This window comes from Kogia breviceps, chromosome 15 (genome assembly GCF_026419965.1).
Source record: "Kogia breviceps isolate mKogBre1 chromosome 15, mKogBre1 haplotype 1, whole genome shotgun sequence".
NCBI lineage: Eukaryota > Metazoa > Chordata > Mammalia > Artiodactyla > Physeteridae > Kogia > Kogia breviceps.
This window is the reverse complement of record NC_081324.1, coordinates 80,739,516-80,755,460: the sequence shown is the minus strand read 5'-3', so window position 1 is coordinate 80,755,460 and position 15,945 is coordinate 80,739,516.

The window sequence follows — 15,945 nt, the reverse complement described above, 5'->3', positions numbered from 1 at the left end:
CACCCACATCCGATTACCTTTTCCCCGCTTTTCCAACCCCGGCACCACTGATCAGAAAACTCTTTTTGGGTATCTGACCATCATTTGAACCCATGTTCCCTCACTTTGAACTTTTTTCCTCCTTCATGAGACTCAAAAAGAAGTGTACGTGATTGGTAGAGCTATTGGTAATGGGGTTTCCTTCGGTGGAGACAGAACAGATCTCACAAGAATGTGTGAACTTTAGACCTTGGCCCCTTTAGAAGTTTTACTTTAACTTAGCTTGGTAGCCAGCACAGTAATCCGTGTTTCTTTTCTTTCTTTCTTTCTTTTTCTTTTTTTACTGTGTTGCAATTAAACTGGAAGCGATTAGGTAACTTTTGTTTCCTTTGGTGAAGAATCTAGTTTTTTATAAAGTGAAATTACTTCAGGAAATGATAGGGAGGAAACACCAACATGTACCTCAGTCTCCCAGAACTGTTAAATAAAGGTAAAGGCATAGAGAAACAGAAAATGATTAAGCCATGAGCCTCCAGTAGCCAAATAGAAAATCTCCTAGACAGTTGGGCAAAAATGATTATCATATTCTGCAAACAGTTGAAAAGTGGGATATCAACTTTATCTTCCATCTGAGGTAGAAAGGAGGTTGAGGAGGGAAAGAGCATTCTTTTAAGCCAACAGTTGCAAAATCCTTGAAAAATTAACCCAAAGGAAACAGACTAAAAAACTGGATGAGGAAAAACAAAAAAAAATAGAAGGACCATAATAGAAATACAATCAACTTTCTCTGGTTTAATGATTTGACAGTTAGCCATATCTGGGACCAAGGTCCCAAAATTCAATGTTAGGACCAAATTCCACACAGATAGAAGGAAAAAAGTGGAATAAGAAGGCCTGAAGCTGACATAGCTGAACTTGATTTCATTTATGCTGAGAAAGCTGAAGTTTTCACCTATTATTATTGAAACTATATTTTAACAGCTTTATTGAAATATATACTATGAAATTCACCCATTTTGTGTACAATTCAGTGATTCTCCATAAATTTGCACAGTTGTACAACCATCACAACTAATTTCAGAACATCTCCATCACCCCAAAAGAATCATTTTTACCCATTTGCAGTTACTCCCGGAACATCCTCAGCCCCAGCAGCCACTAATCTACTTTCTGTCTCAGTGGTTTTATCTGCTGTATACATTTCATATAAATGGGATTTTACAATGTGTTCTTTGCCTTCTTTCACTTGACATGTTTTTGAGGTTTATCCATGTCATAGCATGTATCAGGGTTTCATTCCTTATTATCCCTGAATAGTATTCCATTGTATGGATATACTTGGATTCAACCAACCATGGGTCGAAAAAGAAATTTTTTTTTCTTTTTTTTTTTTGTGGTACGCGGGCCTTTCACTGCTGTGGCCTCTCCCGTTGCGGAGCACAGACTCCGGACGCGCAGACTCAGTGGCCATGGCTCACGGGCCCAGCCGCTCTGCGGCATGTGGGATCTTCCCAGACCGGGGCACGAACCCGCGTCCCCTGCATCGGCAGGCGGACTCTCAACCACTGCGCCACCAGGGAAGCCCGAAAAAAAAAATTTTTTTTTAATTTATTTTATTTTTTGCTGCGTTGCGTCTTCGCTGCTGCGCGCGGGCTTTCTCTAGTTGCGGCGAGCGGGGGCTACTCTTCATTGTGATGCGCAGGTTTCTCATTGCAGTGGCTTCTCTTGTTGCAGAGCACGGGCTCAGTAGTTGTGGCTGGCAGGCTCTAGAGTGCAGGCTCAGTAGTTGTGGCGCACGGGCTTAGTTGCTCCGCGGCATGTGGGATCTTCCTGGACCAGGGCTCGAACCTGTGTCCCCTGCATTGGCAGGAGGATTCTTAACCACTGTGCCATCAGGGAAGCCCGAAAAAAATTTGTTTTCTTACAGGTTTTGTTTGTTTGTTTTGGCCATGCTGTGCAGCTTGTTGGATCTTAGTTCCCCCACCAGGGATCGAACCCAGGCCCCTGGCAGTGGAAGTGCTGAGTCCTAACCACTGGACTGCCAGGGAGTTTCCCCCCCGCAAAATTTTAATTCCCAAAAGTTCCAAAAAGCAAAACTTGAATTGGCCAAGCTCTGGCAACTATTTATATAGCATTTACGTTGTATTAGTTATTATAAGTAATCTAGAGGTGATTTAAAGTATATGGGAGAATTTATATAAATTATGTGCAAATACTACACCATTTTATACAGAGGACTTGAGCATGGTTGGAGTTTGGTATCCATGGGGTTCCTGGAACCAATCCCCTGAGGATACTGAGGGATGACTATACCACATTTTGTGTATCTACTCACCAGTTGGTGGACATTTTGATTGTTTCAAGTTTGGGACTATTATGAATAATGCTGCTATGAACATTTGTAAACATGTCTTCATGTAGACATATGTTTTTATTTCTCTTGAGCAGATGCCTAGTAATAGAATGTTGGGTGATATGGTAAATTTAAATTTAACTTTTTAAAGATACTGTCAAACTCTTTTCCAAAGTGACTGTGCCATTTTATAATACATCCACACCTGGAATGTTTGAGAGTTTATCATTAAAACTTGATTTCTTGGGAGTTCCCTGGTGGCCTAGTGGTTAGGATTCTGGGCTTTCACTGCCGTGCCCGGGTGCAATCCCTGGTCAGGGAACTGAGATCCCACAAGCTATGTGGCATGGCCAAAACACAAAAAACAAAAAAAAAATTTGATTTCTGTTTTTATGTTAAAATAGAAACCAAGGGAACCTCTACTGTTGATTCTATTCTATACAGCCCCCTTTTTTTCTTTGTGGAAGGAGGATCAGCACCCAAAATGAAGGAATATCACGTATTTCAAACCCTTCATCTGAATTCTGGATCTCTGAAGACATGGTTAACAACAGTTGTGATGTCAGAGGGCTTTAGCTTTAGATGAAAATGCCAGGATAATGCACCCTAAGACAACATGGTGTGTGGCAACTCCCTGGCAGTCCAGGGGTTAGGACTCGGAGCTTCCACTTCTGGAGGCCTGGGTTTGATCCCTGGTTGGGGAACTAATCCCGCCCCCCCACCAAAAACAACGACAAAATTGTGTGGAAGGCAGCCATTAAAGTGACCCCCTATGATCCTGTTCTCCTGGTGTTCAGACCCTGTGAAATCCCCTCCACTTGAGTATGAGCAAGACCTAGTGGCTTCCTTCTAACAAAAAGTTGGAAAAAATTATGGGTTTTCACTCCAAAATTAAGTTACAAAAACTGTGCCTTTTGTATTGGATTGCCCATTCTCACTTGCTTTGAAGAAGCCTAGCTGCCATGTTGTGAGCTGCCCTATGTAGAGGCCTACATGGCAAGGAACTGACGTCTCCAACCACAGCGAGAACCTGATGGCCACCAACAAGCCATGTGAGTGAGCTTGGAAGAGGATCATCCTCCAATCAAGCCTTGATATGACTCTAGCCCTGGTCAATGTACCTTATTAGGCTTTGTTAGAAACCCTGTGCCTGAGACACTCAGCTAAACTGTACCAGACTCCTAACTCTTGTTGTTTAAGTCATTAAGTTTTCGCAATAATTTGTTATGCAGCAATAGATAACATGGGCTTCCCTGGTGGCACAGTGGTTGAGAATCTGCCTGCCAGTGCAGGGGACATGGACGGGTTCGAGCCCTGGTCTGGGAAGATCCCACATGCCCCGGAGTAACTGGGCCCGTGAGCCACACGTACTGAGCCTGCACATCTGGAGCCTGTGCTCCGCAGCAAGAGAGGCCGCGACAGTGAGAGGCCCGCGCACCGTGATGAAGAGTGGCCCCCGCTCGCCACAACTAGAGAAAACCCTCGCACAGAAACGAAGACCCAACACAGCCATAAATAACTAAATAGATGGATAGATAACTAATACAACCCCCCAAAGAGTGCATTTCCTATGATTTCTGTGTGCCTGCAGAATTCTTTAAAGACAAATGCTGAAGTCAGGAACTACCATTGTATCCAATAGAAGTTGAATTTTTGAATGCTTCCCCCACCCCAAATGATTTTCAAGTAGCCGTTTAAACAAAACCAACAAGTGTCATCGGGCAGTTGTCATCGAAGACAGTGAAGAACATTGTCCTGAAAGAGTTCAGATATAGAGAAGTATTGCTCAAATACTTCAAAAATAGCTGTGGCCATTTCAACCACTATTTCAGAAATGAAAGAAGTATCAAGTGGGAAACCATATAGAGAAAGACTTTCAAACTTGGGTATCCAGTCCTGTGGATTCTATACTTGCTTTCTGAATTTCAGTGACCCTTCAATGAGCCACACGGCCCTTTAATTTTCATCACAGCAATGAGTAATCAAGTCCGAGGATTTGGAGATGAAAAAGTGATGTAGCCATGCAAAACAGAAATGGGAAGAGTGATTTGTGATCACTTAGTACAGCAGCACACATCAGATGATCCAGTATTTCCAGCAATTCATTTTTCTTCAATCATTTCTTTTCAGCTCTCTTCATTTGAACATGCTTAATGTATGATGATACATTATTCACTCAATACTCTTGATTTCTCTTTCAAAAGCATGAAAATTAATTCAAATCAAAACTAACGTGCACCCCCCCAAACCCATCCTCTTCAAGTTTTTGCATAGACTTGAAAAAAAAAAAAAGAGCAGATGTAATTTCAAAAATAGGACCATTGCTAATTAAACCAGTGTTTTTTTTCTAACCATGGTTACTCAGAATTCTTAGAGGCTAATCTATTTGTAGACACTCCAGGAATCCCAAAAGACTAAAGGCGATTTAAAAAAAAAGAGAGAAAGAAAGAAGGAAGGAAGGAAGGAAGAAAGAATGAAAGAAAGAAAAAGAAAGAAAGAAAAGAAAGAAAGAAAGAAAGAGAAAGAAAAAAAGTGTGTGGTATGATGCTTCCAGGAGGGCATTATTTACACACCTTGTGTGCAAAGTAACGACATTCCCATAGGTTTGAAAAAACTGAGGAGGATGTGACAAAACAGGGAACACAGCAACATTATTTGAAAAGCTTTTAAATGAGCCATTTCCTCCACACAAGCACACTTCTGGTTGTTAAGTTGCTCGTTTTGTTTTACCTTGTGGGACCGAATAATGATGCGGTGACATTATTCACAAGGCAAAAGCTGGATGCCGGCTGAAATAGACACAAAAGAAAGAATTCTTTATTTTTCACTGGAAATGCTTGTGCTGTGCAGAGCCAGAAATTTAAAGAAACTCAGCCATTTGTTTTTCCTAGTTCTCCCTTTCTGTTTTCATTCACCTTCTTTTTGGGAGGTGAATTTCCTGGGCAGCCTGTTATTTCAGGGTCCACCGATTTATGGAAAGCCAAAGATGTGAGGTATGCACCATTTGGAGAATGCAGGATGGGATTTAAAATGGATGCGTGCAGCACCGGTGACAGCTGAGCTGGCCTTTAGCATGTGATCTTGTTAGTTTGCTACAGGATACTGTGAGCCCTACAGTGGAACCCCAGAGGGATCAGACTATAATTAATACTGACATTGCTGACCTGTGATCTTAGAAGAGGGACTTAGATTCTTATTTGGAAGTGGAACACATACAGACTTAACAATACCCACTGTCTTACTTAAGCTCCCATATTATCAAAACTATAACTTTTCTATAAGGTAAGCCAGGACTTGAGAATATTAATGATGATAATACTTGCAGTCCCTTCTATAGCAGGTACCATGTGCCAGCTCTGTTCTATGTTCTTTCTGCATAATAACTGATTTAATCCTCACAACAATCCATTGACTCTTGTCAGGAGGGGAGAAATTTGCCTTGCCCTAAAGGACATTAGCAATCTTGAGAGACATTTTTGGATGTCACAATTGAAGGGGAAATGCTACTGGCATCCTGTGGGTAGTGACCAGGGATGCTGCTAAACCCCCTACAATGCACAAGACAGCCCCCACCAGAGAATTTTCCAGCCCTAAATGTCAGTGGTGCTGAGGTTGGTTGAGAAACCCTGCATTCAGCCTATGAAGCAGACAGGATTATTATATTTCCATTTGATAGATGGGGAGACTGAGGCACAGAGAGTGTAAGTCACCTTTGCCTAAACTTAGACTCATTAAATGACAGCGCTGGGATTTGAGGCCAGGCAGTCTGTCTCCAACATCGGGACTCTAAACCACTTTGCTATTTGAAATAGTGATGGCCCAGGCTGGCTCTCTGGGAAAAATAAACTAATCTCCTTGGTTTCATCAAATGCAGTCTTCTAGGGAGCTGGCACCACAGATTACTGCCTGTTTCCTGATTAGAGAAATAACTGACTATTGTAAAAGTCACCATCTGCAAGAGACAAGCTGGCAGTGCCTATCAAAAGTGACACTGCACCTTCCCCTTGGCCCAATAAGGGGGAAAAGATGAATGTACAAGAATAATCACTGCAGTGTTGTTTGGAACAAAGAATAGAAACTCCATCAGCGGCAGACAGATAAATGCCTTGTAGGGTGTCCCAAATACAATGGAATATGGAATATTCTCAGCTGTTCAATGAGAAAGACGTAGATCTTTACACTGATCTAAAAGGATCTTTAAGACCTGTTAAAAAAAAGGAAAAAGGTAACTATGTGAGGTGACGGATGTGTTAATTCACTGGATTGCAGTAATCACTTTGGAAAGTCTACATATATCAAACCATCACATTGTACACTTTAAATATATACAATTTTATTTGTCAATTGTACCTCAAAAAAGCTGAGGGGAAGAAAGACCTGTTGGTAAGCCAAAAAGCAGAAAAGTAAAAAATGAAACAAAACAACCAAACATAAATGTGTAGAATATTTTGTATGGTATACACCTACTTGTGTTAAACAAAAGGGAAGTATGTGTGAGTGTGTGTGTGTTTGTGTGTGTGTGTGTTTTTTTTTTACTGTGTATATATGCATACATCTAGAATATCTCTAAATGAGGCACAAAAAATTGACACTAGGGGACTAGGGACCCTTTACACTGTTTGAAAACTTATTTTACCATGCCTTTTATACCTTGTACATTACCTTTTCCAAAAAAATAACAAAATAACATGTTTGGACATCAGTAAGAATAACTAATATTTGTATAGCACCTCGTGGTTTACAAAGCACTTTTTTTTTTTTTTGGCCATGCCTCGTGGCTTGTGGGAGGCTTATGGGATTGATCCCAGGGCCACAGCAGTGAAAGCGCCGAGTCCTAACCACTGGACCACCAGGGAACTCCCACAAAGCCCTTTTATTTGCATTGTTTCCTTTGGCACTGACCCCATTATAGGGATGGCAACACCAGAACAGAAAAGTGGCATGAGCTATCCAAGGTCACTCGCTGCTGACCTTGGGTACTGCCCTTTCTCATTTCCCAAAGTAAGATCAATTACTGTCTCTACCACTTTAATTTTGTTTTATTCAGCCACAAACTGCCATTCTCAAACTCTAAGCAGTCAATCCTAGGTCACATAGATATGGAAAAGAAAGGCTTGTTTCAGGAACTTTTCACCCCTGCATCCCTTTCTGCCATGTTTGTATTGTTTTCTGCTGAAACGCCATATTGGTCAAATAGAGGAGCTGCAGAAACAGGTAGAACCCTTCACTCCCACCACGCAAACAGAGTCCATCTGTATGTGGTAAGCACTTAATAAACTTGAGTTGATTTGATTTGACAGAGACTAACTCTCAGTTTATACACATTTGCTTCTTTGAGCTTGAAATGGCATATGCTTCCTAGTCAGACCTGCTGATGGCTACCAGCCATGGGCCACGGTGATGGGGCCAACATCAAGGTCACCCCGTAATGGCCCACGCATTTCCAGGCAGTGATGGGGATGGTTGAACTGCTAGCCTTCCTTACCCACATGTCTCCATCATATGTGATTTGCCCAGTTTGCATTCACCCACTGGATAAAGCTTACTTCTCTTACAGTTAATAGCTTGTGATGTGGTCTTGTAGGCACTGGAGCCAAGAAACCACAAGGGGCATTTGGGGGATTCTAAGTCACCAGCCTTCTACAGGCCGGAAGGAGGTCGGAGCTGAGTCCCTATGAGAGTTGGTTTCGGTCCCCTTTGATCAGGGTTATCTTCCATTGCAGATGTGGCTCGTTTCTGTCCTCAGAGGCTCAATACAGGAGAAGTCTTCATGCAGCAGTAAGCAATTGATAGGCTTTTGGTATCCTGGAAATGACTCCAAAATCCTATTACTGCAATTTCTAATGATCTAGACACATGATTTTTTTTTTTTAAGTTACACAAGCCTTTTAAAGAACATTCTGAGTATTTGTGTATCAGCATTCCCTGTGTAACAAACCACCCCCAACAGAGTGGCTTAAAACAATTAACTTTTTAAAATTTCTTAAAATTGTGTAGGTTGACTGAAAAATTCTTCCATTCTGGGCTGGCTTGACTGGGGTTGGGTGGTCTAGGATGGCCTCATTGACATGTCTGGCAGTTGGCTCTATGTCAATTGCAGATGGTAAGGACAACGTGGCCACGTGTCTATCAATTGTACTTCAATTTAAAAAAGAGAAGTGAGAAATGCAAATCAAAACTACATGAGGTATCACCTCACACCGGTCCAAATGGCCATCATCAAAAAATCTACAAACAATAAATGCTGGAGAGGGTGTGGAGAAAAGGGAGCCCTCTTGCACTGTTGGTGGGAATGCAAATTGGTACAGTCACTGTGGAGAACAGTATGGAGGCTCCTTAAAAAAAGAAAAATAGAACTACCATATGACCCAGCAATCCCGCTCCTGGGCATATACCCAGAGAAAACCATAATTCAAGAAGAGACATGCACCACAATGTTCATTGCAGCACTATTTACAGTAGCCAGGACATGGAAGCAACCTAAATGCCCATCAACAGAGGAATGGATAAAGAAGATGTGGTACATATCTACAATGGAATATTACTCAGCTATAAAAAAGAATGAAATTGTGCCATTTGCAGAGTCGTAGGTGGACCTAGAGACTGTTCTACAGAGTGAAGTAAGTCAGAAACAGAAAAACAAATATCATATATTAACGCATGTATGTGGAATCTAGAAAAGTGGTATAGATGAACTTATTTGCAAAGCAGAAATAGAGACAGACACAGAAGTAGAGAACAAACATATGGATACCAAGAGGGGAGGAGGGGGTGGGATGGATTGGGAGATTGGGACTGACATATATATACACTACTATGTATAAAATAGATGACTAATGAGAACAGACTATATAACACAGAGAACTCTGCTCGGTGCTCTGTGGTGACCTAAATGGTAAGGAAATCGAAAAAAGAGGGGCTATATGTATACATATGGCTGCTTAACTGTGCTGTACAGCAGAAACTAACACAACATTGTAAAGCAACTATACTCCAATTTTTTAAAAAAGTCGAGTCATACAGATAAATAAATAAATGTGTACAATTCACTGGTTTTTAGTATATATAGAATTGTGCAACTATCACCAGAGTATAATTTTAGAACATTTCATTGTCCCCCAAAGAAATCCAATACCCATTAGCAATCTCTCCCCATTACCTCCTTTCCCCAGCCCCTAGCAACCACTAATCTACTTTCTGACATTTGGGCTATTTCTTTTTATTGTGGTAAAATATACATAGCATAAAATTTACCATTTTAACCATTTTTAAGTGTACAGTTCAGTGGCATCGAGTACATTCGCAGTATTGTGCAACCATCGCTGCCATTTACCTCCAGGACTTTTTCATCATCCCAAACTGAACTCTCTGCCCATTAAACACTAACTCCCCATTTCCCCCTCCCCCGGCCCTTGGTAACCAGCAGTCTACTTTCCGTCTCTGACTTTGACTGCTTTAATACCTCATATAGATGGAATCATACAGTATTTGTCCTTTTGTGTCTGGCTTCTTTCAGTTACTATAATGTCTTCAAGGTTCATCCGTGTCGTAGCAGGTGTCAGAATTTCCTTCTCTTTTGAGGCTGAATCATTCCCCAAAGTGTGGATAGACTACATTTTAACTCAGGTTATATTATGCCAAGGTTTTCTTTTTTTGTTTTGTTTCTTTGCTTTTTTATTTTGAGGCAATTGTAAATTCACATGCAGTTGATCTCACATACAGAGATCTCATGTACCTTTGCTCATTTTCCCCAATGGTAACATCTTGTAAAACTATAGTACGAAATCACAACTAGGATGTTGGCATTGATACAGTTGAGATACAGATCTTTACCATCACCACAATGATTCCTAATGCTGCCCTTTTTAGCCACACCTCCTTTTATCTCACCCATGGTCCCCTTACCCCTGGCAGCTACTAGTCTGTTCTCCATGTCTACAAGCCTGTCATTTCATACATACATACTGTAAATCATACAGTATGTAACCCTTTGGAGTTCTACCAGGGTTTGAGAGTGATTTTTTTCCAGCTTGACCTCTAGTAATTGAGTAATGGACTCATTCACACTCATCTCCATCTCCTTCCAAACAAAAACTAAGAGTTAGGCCGAGCTTACGCCTCTGTATCCTACACGGCCCGGGGAGAGAGTAACGCAGGAGAGGCTGTGGGCAAGGGAGAGGTGACGGGGTGTGGAGCGGCCTGTGCCTGCATGCCTCCCTCAGGGCCAAGCCCTTCTGACCTTACCCACCTCAGGCCCAAGGAGGCTGTGGGCATCCTGGCATTCAGAGCGCTGAGTGCTCTGTTCCATGTTCTGCAGGCAGACAGGAGTGACTCAGGTGAAACTGGCCTGCTGAGAAAGCCCTACATAGCCAGGACTGAGGAGGCGGGTTCAAAGATCTCAACCCCCATCCAAAGCCTGGTGTTCGAGAGCTGCTCCAGCTTGGGGAGCAGCCTCTGTGGACTGCTTTCGAACAGGCTGACCCGAGCATAGTGCAAGGAGGTTCACATATTGTCGGTTGTTCTTTGTAATAGTGACACCCTCATTCGCTTCCACGGGGTGCCCCCCACTACTACCTCTACCCCCTTTATCTGTTCTGCACTAATATTGGAGTAGAATGACCAAAACCATACAGAAATTGGAACCGGCCTTTTTCACTGCAAAGGATAAGGGAGGACAAAATAACACAACCATCCTCCACTAGGAATTCATCCAACAAATAACAAGCATTGATCTTTTGATCTATATTGATATGCTCTGCCAAGCTCTCTTCTAAGTACTTCAGATAGATGATGTCATTTATTTATTTTTATTGATTTATTTGTTTATTTTTGGCTGCACTGGGCCTTCGTTGCTTTCTCTAGTTGCGGCGAGCGGGGGCTACTCTTCGTCGCTGCGCGTGGGCTTCTCACTGTGGTGGCTTCTCTTGTTGCGGAGCACGGGCTCTAGGCGCACGGGCTTCACTAGTTGTGGCACGTGGGCTCAGTAGTTGTGGCACATGGACTTAGTTGCTCCGCGGCATGTGGGATCTTCCTGGACCAGGGATCAAACCCGTGTCCCCTGCAGTGGAAGCGTAGAATCTTAACCACTGGTCTGCCAGGGAAGTCCCCCAAAATGACCATTTTAACCATATTTAAGTGTCCAGTTCAGTGACATTAAGTACATTCATACTGTTGTGCAACCATCAGTACTATCTGTGTCCAGGACTTTTTCATCATCCCAAACTGACACCTGGTACCCATTTCCCCCTCCCCCAAGCACCTAACACCCACCATTCTACTTTCTGTCTATGAATTTGACTACTTTAGGGACCTCATATAAGTGGAATCATACAGTATGTGACCTTCATGCTTCTTTCACTCAGCATGATGTCTTCAGGGTTCTTCCGTGTTGTAGCATGTGTCAGAATTTCATTCCTTTTTCAGGCTGAATTATATTCCATTGTGTATATATCACAACTCAACAATTTCCCTCTATTTCAGAGGAGAAAACTCAGTCGCAGAAAGGTTATGGAATGCTGAGTTTCAGATCTGAACTCCTCTGTACCCATGGACAGAGAGACATTTGCACCAAGATATTCCCTGCAGCACTGCAATAACCCAAACCAGGAACTACCTCAGTGCCCGTCAGCGGGGGACCAGTTTGATACAGTGTAAGCCGCCCAGACAGCCGAACAGGACGCACACGTGGCAAATAATGCAGCAGCTGTATTTAGATAAATAAGGAAGGGTCTCTAGGATGTTATCAAGAGGAAAAAACAAGGTACGAAACAGTGAGTGCTAACATTAAGGTTTTCGAAAAGGTAGGGCAGGAAATAACATAAACATAAGCTCACCTGTGCCTAGACTACCTCTGGAAGGCAAAAAACTGCTAACATTGGTTGCTCCCTGGGAAGGCGGATTGGAGATTAGAAAACAGGAGACCTATTATTTACTGGGTACCCTTTGGCACTATTTGAATTAATTAAATACTGCCTTTTCTTACAGCTTTATTGACATATAACTGACATACAACAGACTGCATATATTTAAAGTGTTTCATTTGATGACTTCTGACATATATACATCTATAAAACATCGCCACAGGGCTTCCCTGGTGGCGCAGTGGTTGAGAGTCCGCCTGCCGATGCAGGGGACACGGGTTCGTGCCCCGGTCTGGGAGGATCCCACATGCCGCGGAGGGGCTGGGCCCGTGAGCCACAACTACTGAGCCTGTGCGTCCGGAGCCTGTGCTCCGCGACGAGAGAGGCCACAATGTGAGAGGCCCGCGTACCGCAAAAAAATAAAAAATAAAATAAAAAGAAAGTTCCTTAAAGTTTCCTTGTGCCCTTTTGTAATCCATCCCACAGCCCAAGTATTGATTTTTTTTTTAAGTGAAAAAAGTAGCAATAACAACCCAAATGTCCATCAGTGGATGAATGGATAGACACAACGTGGTCTACCCGTGCAACGGAATAACATTCAGCCCTAAAAAGGAAGGCTATTCTGACACAGGCTACAACATGGATGAAATTGTTTTTAGTTTATGGATCACTCCTCCTTCTGGGGACACTTTGGTGCCCTGGCTCCCTGGCCTTGACTCTCCCACGGTTCTCCCCATCCCTCACTGGTGGCACCTCCTCCATCTCCCTCACTAGTCCCTCCTCACCTCCCTGACCTCTCAGCATGGACACAGCCTCGGGTCAGCCCCTCCACACACCCTAGATGGTTTCTCATCCAATCACACTTAAGGCCTCAAGTACCACCAAATCCCTGAACATTCCCGCGTTGTTTCCTCCAGCCCCGACCCCTCGTGAACTCCAGGCTGCTTCCTTGACATCGCCCACTGAGATTTCTCACAGACTTCTCACACTCAGCATGTCTCCAGAGCTCAGCTCTGCACGTCCCCGTTCCCCCACCCCAGGAAGCTCTACCACCACTCTTCAGCCGCTCAGGTGCACCGCCACGCCACCACCAAGGGACTGTCCTTGGCCCCTCTTTCTCTCACTCCCCACCCCCAGTGCCTCAGCAGACCCTGCTGGCTCCACCTTCACACATGCCCAGGATCTGCCATTTCTCCCACCTCCGTCACTCACACCCTGGTCCAAGCCGCCATTATCTCCCATCCTTATGGTTGCTGGGGTCTCCTGACGTGTTTCCTTGCTTCCACTCCTACCCTCATTAAGCCTCTTTTCCAAATAACGTCCAGAGCGATCCTTTCAAAGGACAAGTCATGGCACGTGGCTCCCCTGCTAAAAAGCTTCAGGTTGCTCCCATGTCACAGTAAATGCCACACGCCTCACCTTGACTTCCACGGTCTTAAATATCTGAACGGTCACTACCTCCTCGATCTTCCACTCCTTCCACTCTTCCTCTTGCTCACCCAAGCCCAGACACACTGGCCTCCTGAGTGTCTTCCAACCTGCCAAGGCCACCCCTGCCTCAGGGCCCGTGCATGGGCGGCTCCCTCTGGCTGGAATGTCCTTCCCTCGGGCATACATATGGCCATGCCCTTCATTCAGATCTCTGACCTCATTTGGGGTTCCTCTTCCTGGAGAAGTCTTCCCTGAGCGCCCTGTTACATACGATTGCACCCACCTCATCACTCTGTACCCCCTTACCCTGCTACATTTTTCTTCATACCGCTTATAACTACTAAATATATATTAGGTCGTTTCTTTATCATTTGTTGCCTCCCACTAGAAAGCAGGAACTTTACTGCTTGTAGTGCCTGGAACACTGCCTGACACTTAATAGATGCTCAACAAATTTTTTTTTGAAATAAATTTTTTAATGTATTTATTTTTGGCTGCGTTGGGTCTTCGTGGCTGCACGTGGGGTTTTTTCTAGTTGCGGCGAGCGGGGGCCACTCTTCGTTGCGGTGCGCGGGCTTCTCACTGCAGTGGCTTCTCTTGTTGAGGAGCACGGGCTCTAGGTGCGTGGGCTTCAGTAGTTGTGGCACGCGGACTTCAGTAGTTGTGGCTCGCAGGCTCTAGAACGCAGGCTCAGTTGTTGTGGAGCACAGGCGTATTTGCTCTGTGGCATGGGGGATCCACCTGGACCAGGGATCGAACCCGTGTCCCCTGCGTTGGCAGGCAGCTTCTTAACCACTGTGCCACCAGGGAAGTTCCCTCAACAAATATTTTACTGAGTTAATGAATACTTAAATTAATGGATTTTAAATGAAGTTGTGTGTGTGTGTATGTGGGTTGTGCTTTTTGAATGCACTCCTAGAGAACCAGGAAAATGATTGACAATGTAAAAAAGATATATTTATTTATCTATATCTGTAAAAATACAGACAACACACAGGGATTAATGGAAATGGACCCAGATATAGCTATATCTGTATCTGCATCTATATTTGTATGTATCCATATTTATATAGATAGGCAGATAAATACACACTTTAGATATATTTGAGTCCATTTCCATTAAATTCTTCCGATTATGGTCAAATTAATACAAATACATGTAGCAGGTTGGCTTCTGGATTTTTTCTTTTCTTTTCTGCTTTGTTCAGTTGTAACAAGGATATCACAATTCTTTCCACTTTTCTGATAGTTATTTAGGAGCTGGGTTCAAAATTGTCAGTATAGGTTTCCACTGTTCTTCTTTTGTTGGTTTTTGTTTTTAAGCACATCTCAGTGAATTTAACCTCATAAGGGCATTTATGAGGGTATTTCCAACCTCAAATTGTTCAAAATCCAAGCCTTATTGGAATGGTTGTAAGGTAGAAGCCTAGTTTTTTTTCCTTGCATTTATTTTTTCTTTTTGGAAAAATCAAATGCAAGATTTTGACCCTGTTGAAATAAATATTTAGGAAATTGATGGGCACCTCTAAAATCTGTCTTGTCACTTTGCACTCACTAGGGTGGCCACATTGAAACCAATGGAAAATAACAAGTGTTGGCAAGGATGTAGAGAAATTGGGACCCTTGTACATTGCTGGTGGGAATGTTTTAGAAAACAGTTAGGCAGTTCCTCAAAAAGTTAAACACAGACCCAACAATTTCATTCCTAGGTATAAACCCCCAAAATTGAAAGCAGATATTCAAAGTAATATACGTACATGCATGTTCATAACAGCACTGTTCACAGTAACCAAAATGTGGAAATATCTCAAATGTTCATAACTGGGTGAATGGATAAACAAAATGTAATATTCCATACCATGGAATATTATTCTATCATAAAAAAGAATGGGGCTTCCCTGGTGGTGCAGCGGTTGAGAGCCTGCCTGCTGATGCAGGGGACAGGGGTTCGTGCCCCGGTTCCGGGAGGATCCCACATGCCACGGAGCGGCTAGGCCCGTGAGCCGTGGCCACTGAACCTGCGCGTCCGGAGCCTGTGCTCTGCAACAGGAGAGCCCACAACAGTGAGAGGCCCCTCGTACTGCAAAAAAAAAAAAAAAAAGAATGAAGTTCTGAAACATACCACCATGAATGAACCACAAAAACATTATGCGGAGCTTCCCTGGTGGCTCAGTGGTTCAGAATCCGCCTGCCAACACAGGGGACACGGGTTTGAGCCCTGGTCCAGGAAGATTCCACATGCTGCGGAGCAACTAAGCCTGTGCGCCACAACTACTGAGCCTGCACTCTAGAACCTTTGAGCCACAATTCAAGAGAAGCCAC